At 39.0% G+C, this 7,043-nt stretch overlaps 1 long non-coding RNA gene across 1 annotated transcript; it reads right to left on the reverse strand.

Moving 5' to 3' along the window:
- Nucleotides 1-939: 939 nt before the first annotated feature.
- LOC129652734 (uncharacterized) lies at nt 940-6,705 on the reverse strand. The gene is made up of 2 exons (XR_008714719.1): nt 6,475-6,705; nt 940-1,277 (listed from the first exon to the last, which is right to left on the reverse strand). It is a non-coding gene; the product is annotated as an uncharacterized LOC129652734 (long non-coding RNA).
- Nucleotides 6,706-7,043: the final 338 nt, after the last annotated feature.

Genomic DNA, 7,043 nt, shown 5'->3' on the forward strand with positions numbered 1-7,043 from the left:
GATGCTCGAGAATTTCCAGGGGGACTCCTGAGGCTCGATCCCGCCTTTGCGTATGCCGAGCCTCCTTCCTCATGACCTTTGTCATGGGCGGAGTTCCTCGCGCTGGCTCCAGGCAGTGATAGAATTCCAGTTGAGCTATTACAGATCCTCACTCAATATGCAATATGCCGGCTCCCAGCATCTCCCCCTTTTTTATTTCTTAAAACAGCCAGATGCAGCTCAGTCGCGAGCTTCTGAATGTTCTGCCGAAGAATCCTGACAATACAAGGAAGAATGAATATGAGAAGCAAAATTAAAGCACCAGCAGCGATGTATCCAAGGATATTAGACAGAATGTTTTTTCTTGAAATGAAAGTTAGAGAAGGTGTGAAAAAAGTCATCAGCTGCGGTAAAATCCAGTCAAGAGTGTTTCAGGGTCTGTATTTGATTATGAAGTTTCCCTAAGTCCAGGCCAATGTCAGAGCTGTTCCAAACACCTGAGATATGATTTTTGATTTTTTTCCATTCATAATCTGTCTCATTTACCTTTAAAGATGTCACGCATATCCACCGGTAATCAGCGTGGCAAGACAAAGCCATTTTCACTTTTAAAGCCTGTAAATCAGTCCCAATATGCATTATTGCCTCTTCTAAGGCGTCTACTCTCATCTCTAATTTCCTATCTATAGCTTCCTGTGTTGTTAGAGTTAGTGAAACATTTTTAGACATGGTATCAACATATTGGGCAGTATGCACTTGTTGAGTCAATGATATTGCTGCCACAGTAACAGAAGTAATTGCGGTTATTAAAGCTGATATTCCTAAAATAAGTAAGCCCACAAATCGTCGCAATCGCATTAAATCCTGAAGTTGTTGTAATACAGCAAGACTATAGTTATATCAATAAGTGGTTACATTATAAGATAAGGTGGACGTTGTAACACTACAAAGGAGCAAACATTATATTGAGGGTTTAAACAAGATGAGAGCATACATTATTCACAGGTCACTACATTGGGTCCACCAGTTTAAAGTCACATGTACATTAAGTTTTCCAGAATCGTTGGTAAAGAGAAAAACATAAGGAGAGGGTAGACAAGCCAAATCAGAATAAGTAGAATTATTTTCTGGTTGGAGTTCGCGCTGCAGCAGCCCCGTCGGTCCCGCCGGGATCTCGATGTTTATCTTGCCTCCCCTTCTGGCGGGCTCCTCTTTTGTGATCGAAGCAATGGGTGAACTGGATGTCTGGGGGTCTGCAACATGGTGAATCAGCCTGTCTAAATTGGAGAATCTGCATCCTGTGGAAAAATATAAGCACATCCTCCACCGATAGTTAATAATGGGTCAGGACCCTTCCATTGTCCTGAGAGGGCCTTCCATTTGACTAATGGTTTTGCATTTAATTGCTCCAGGCACCAATGACGAAGCATTGCAATAGTTCTGGCTGAAATCAGTATTTGAAATATTTATTACGAAAAGAGCATGTTGCAAGATTTGATGGGGAGAACTATACTTAAACTCCCCTTCTTTTAGTTTTTGAATTTGGATTTTTAATGTTTGATGCACTCTTTCAACAATGGCTTGTCCCTGTGGGTAATAAGGGATGCCTGTATTATGTTTAATTTGAAACTTTATACAAAATTTTTGAAAAGACTTAGAAGTGTAAGCAGGAGCATTGTCAGTTTTCAGAGCTTTTGGCAGGCCCAAATATGAAAAACAAGTAAAGAGATGTTGTATCACATCTTTACCTGCCTCTCTGGTACGAGCAGTTGCAATAATAACGTGAGAAAAGGTATCTACAGTTACATGAACAAAGGACAGTTTTCCAAATGAAGAAACATGAGTTACATCTGTCTGCCAGAGTACGTTAGGTTTGAGACCATGAGGATTAACTCCCATAGGTAGATTATTATAAACAGTGGGGCAGTGTAAGCAAGAACGCACAATCTCTCGAGCAGTCTCTCTGGGAATTTGGAATTGATGTCTTAAAGCAGTAGCGTATTGATGATGAAGTGAGTGAGAGGCTCTGGCCTCCTCAATCACAGTAGCCACTGTATTTCTGGTTAACAAGTCAGCCAAATCATTAAAGGCATTTAAAGGGCCAGGCAATCTGGAATGAGCCCGAATGTGTCCAATGAAAAATATTTTTTTTTCCAAATTTGTTGCTGTAACTTAGTTAACAAATGAAATATGGTAGTTTTATTTTCAGGCAAAACCGCAGTTTCAATGTGTGGAATCAGCCTGACCACATACTGAGAATCAGAGTAAAGATTAAATTCCTCATCTGTAAACATAGCAAAAGCCTCTATGACTGCTGTTAGTTCAGCTCTTTGAGCTGAAGTTTCCTGTGTTTCTAAAACCTTTTGGTGATTTTTAGTAACTATGGAGGCTTTACCATTTGCTGACCTGTCAGTAAAGGCTATCTGAGCATTTGGAATAGGAGACTGTTTACATCTGACAGGAAAAATAACTGGATGTCTGGATATAAAATTCAGCAAAACATGTGAAGGAAAATGATGCAAAAATTTTGACCAAAATAGTTTCTTATAGTAATCTGCCAATTTTCAAACATTAGAAGCACATCAAGTTGTTTTTTATTATATGGAATTACAATTTCTGATGGCTCTTTACCAAATAATTCAATGTTCCGCTTTTTTCTTTTAATATCAAAGTAGCTATTAATCCTAGATAAGAAGCCACTACTTTTTTAGTTTGAGCGGGAAGATGGACCCACTCTAGGGAGCCGTTTTGCCATAAAACCAATTTTTTGCCTGGCTTCCCCAATTACACCTATGGGGGTTTTATGGCAAAGGAATTGTCAAGCAGTTGTCAATTTAATTTTTTAATTTTTAAAATTTACATTTTAACAACATGAATTTAAAGATATGTTAATTTAGGTCTAATGTTTAGTTTAGGTCTTTGTATAAATTTAAAAAATAAATGTATAACCTCCTTATCTCATTTTAGTATACAGATATACCTAAATGTAAAATGTATTTATATAGTTTATACTTGTTACCATATAATATATATAAATCGATATACTTGAATTAATCTTTATAATTAATATATTAATATATATATTACAGCAATACAATACGTACACAGCTAATACCAACCAACACAAACCAATGTACTGCAATAATACATGTCACACATATATAATTATACGGTATATAGAACATATATCATCACAGCACATCAATCTATACCAATTAATATCAGCCACTCACACATTACTGCAATACATATTTAATTATACAGTATATATATAATATGCATATATGGCATACATATTTATATACAAATTAATCAAGTATAGATCTATAAATAGAATTAGGTATACCTTTATTATATTTTATTTATACCCATACCTAACTAGGCAAACTGTAATTATGTAAATATATTTATATTATGTATTTATAACAACATATAAAGTATTGTTAATTGTACCGCCTGTTGACAACTAAGAAATTGAGAAAACCCTTCTCTGAGTATCTCCTATTTGAGACAGCACGTCCCTCCCCCATAGGGTAAAGGGGAGCATAGGAACTACATAGGGTTGGAAAGTTTCACAGGTATCCTCAAACTTCCAATCTAACATTTTTGAACTTTTAACTACTGTGGGGGCTTGAGGGCAAATGAAACAAAATTTGACTCTTGAAATCTATCAGGGCAACTTGCCAATCATCACTATTTTGTAAAAGACTTGCAGTTGATCCTTATTGAGTGAAATTATTATATTTGTTACTTTTTTTCTAAAAAGTTTTACACTTCTTTTTTCTTCCTTTTATAATTAATTGTGTCACCAGGCTGGGAAAAGATAAAACTATTTTTCTTGGGGTCACTGATAGATGGAACCAATGGGCCTTTTTGTCACAAGCGCCTTGTAGGTGTATGTTTTGTGGCAAGAATAATTTAATCTCATCTTTTGGTAATATTAATCCTAATTAACTGATCATTTAAAGTCTCATCTACTTTAACAAGAGCTGACTGTCTCATTTAGTCAACTTTCTCTTAGAACTGGAATTAGGATTGCTTTTTAAGTAATCAAAGGCTTTAAATCTGCAGTAGTCAGTTTTAAATGTGGGCGTATCCAATTAATGTCCCCTAATAATTTTTGGAAATCATTTAAAGTTAGTAAACAATCTTCAAATGGGCATTATCAATTTTTAAAACTTTTGGCACCTAAATATGAGAAGCAAGTAAAGAGGTGTTACACAACATCTTTATAAGCTTCTCCAATTATCATTTTGTAAACTAAATCTGGTCTATAGCTTTTTATATGACAAGTAACCATCTAATCTTTGCTTGAATACTTCCAGCAACGGGGAACTCACTACTCTTCAAGGCTTTAAACGCTCTCTCACCTTTTTCTCTATAGCATTCCCACTCTGCTTTTTCTAATCCCACCAACTCATTTTCAGTAGTATGTGTTGGCCAGGAGCTGGGTCAGTCTTTCCCAGAAATGTTAAGAGACGTCTGTTCCTGTGTCTAATAGCCCTGAGATTTTACTTTTTTGAATTAAAAGATCTTTTAAAGGCCTTGGAGCTGTAATTTTCTGCACCCAAAAAGCTAGATCACTAAATCCAAATATTCTGTGGCTCTTAGCTTGAGAAGTCAAGTTTTTTCCTGTCTGATAAGGTAAAAGCAAAAACTGTGTTATTCTTTGACCTTTATTAATTTGCAGTTTTGGTAGGCTGCGAGATCAAAACTAATTTCTCCAATATAATCAGAATCTACTACACCATGTACCACCGAATTTTTTTTTTTTTTTTTTTAAGAAAGCGAGCTTCGCCCTAGCACAAGTCCTACAATGCCCTCAGGCAGGGGGCCAGCCACTCCCATTGGAATTGGAGTAACCAGCTAGTCAAGGGTTAATATTGTTGTTAAATCCCCTTACGGTTTTTCTCTTAGCCTGGGTGAGACCCCCCTGAGGGGGTTTTCTCCAAGGAGCACGCTCTGCATATTGTGCAGGCAGTCTGTTTTAAAAGCTCCACTGTTTAAAAAACTTTTTTTTTTTTTTTTTTTTCTCAGGCTTAGGTAACACTTTGAGAGGCTTTGGGGGCAAAGTGGGGAACTCTTGAGCCCTGAAAGGCGCAAACGGAGGCGGCGGCGATGGCCTTAAATCAGAAAGTGGTGGATAAGTTTTTTGTTTTTTAAAGGTTTGCGCAGAGCGGGAGGGAGCTCGCCAGGGCACCTGGTCACAGCGTCTCTTACTGTCTTTCTCTCTCTCTTCCTGCCTTTCTCACTTTTTTTTCACCCTTCTTTTTTCGCTACCCTTCTTTCCTTCGTTTCTTTCTCTTTATCCTCTTCTCTTCCTTAATTTTTTTTTTCTTTTTATCTTTTTCTGTTATCTCTTTTTTTTTAACTTCTTTTCTCTATCTTGATGCGTTCCCTGATTCCTTCCTTCTCCGTTCCTCTCTTTTTCAGTCTTTAGCTCTTTCTCTATCTTTACATCTTTCTCTACTTTTTTTCCTTTTTTACTTTTTTGTTTTGTTTTGTTTTTATTTTTGCTTGGGTGAGGCCCCCCCCCCAGGGGTTTTTCTGCAATGAGCAGGCTCTGTATATTGTGTATTCTTTAAAAGCTCCTTTGTTTAAAAGAATTTTTTTTTTTTTTTAAATCTTTTTTAGCCTTAGGCAATGCTCTGGGAGGCTTGGATGTAAACTGGGGAATTCCTAGGCCCTGGGAGGTGCAAGCGGAGGTGGGGTAGCTGCCTTAAATCAGAAATTGTTGGATAAATTTTTAAAGGTTTGTGTAGAGGGGGAGGGGGCTCGCCAGGGCGCCCGGCCGCAGCGTCCTGTAAGCCCTCTCCTTTGTCGGGAGGTAGAGCACAGTCTCCCTCCTTTTTTTTTTTTGTCAATGGCAGAAAATATGATCTGCGCAGAAGGTGGAGACCCACTACCATCCACCGCTATAGCCTCTCCCATAGGCTATCCCACAGCCTCATGACGAGGGTCCAGAACATTTTTAATCATATTTATAGCATAAGTTTTTAGTTGTTTTTTACCTTCACCCAAGTATCTAAATTAACAGTAGCCTCTTTATCAGTTTGAAGATTACTTGTATAAAGAGTTGCCATTGTTAGTTTCAGTGTTACCCATGTCAGAAAATTAAGTATAATAGAAGATAAAGCTTTTAGCTTTTAAAAGATCAGGCTTTTCTTTGGCCTTTTAACTTCAGAAACCGTTTTCTCTAAGTCTTCAACACTTTCAACACTTCCCACTCCTCAGCCCTGTCTATCCTACAGGGGGGTCCGCGGCACCCTTGAGTGGGGTCCTAGCCGTCCCGAACATTGGAAGGACAATAGGGGCTGATGACCCAGATTGTCCCGGGGGGGAAACAGAAGGCTGATGACCCAAACTGTTTCGAGGGGGGAGCAGTAGAGCTGATGACCCAAACTGCTCCGTGGGGGAACAAGAGAGCTGATGACCCAGTTGTTCCGAGAACGGGGGAGCAAAAAGGGCTGATGACCCTAATTGCAGGGAGCTTACCTTCGAAGTCCCTGTCTCGGGCGCCACCTGCCGGGGACCAGCCCCGGCTGATCCAGGGTATTCGAAGGAGAGACGGCTAGGCGAGGGTCAGGGAATAACTGCTTAATTACACTTTAATTAAGGATACAAAGAGTAATAGAATAAGGATAGCTCAGTGAGGAAATTCAGTGGAGAAAAGAAGCTGAGTGGCTTGGTTTACGCGGAAAATCAATATAACCCGTGACACCAGGTTAGCTCTGACCACGGAGGCCGCAGGCGCCCTCTCGAATAGCGGAAGGTGCCCCACCTTAGACACCTTCTCGAGTGGGTCTTAGAAGCCCAGGCAAATAAATGGTCGCAGAGGACATCCGCGCTCCAGATGGACGCTCAGCTGGAATTTGGGAGAGAGAGTGACATGGGGAGACCAAGTTTCAGTGAACAAGGCCCGCACTTTATTTTCCAAAGTAGTTTTTATACCTTAAGGTATGCATAGAGGATAATGGGGGAAGGGGTAGAGTCATGCAGCAAGCCAGGCTTTCTTCCTGCAAACTTATCATATGCAAAAGTTCAGGTGATTGACATCATCTTCT

This window comes from Bubalus kerabau, chromosome 5 (genome assembly GCF_029407905.1).
Source record: "Bubalus kerabau isolate K-KA32 ecotype Philippines breed swamp buffalo chromosome 5, PCC_UOA_SB_1v2, whole genome shotgun sequence".
Lineage (NCBI taxonomy): Eukaryota > Metazoa > Chordata > Mammalia > Artiodactyla > Bovidae > Bubalus > Bubalus kerabau.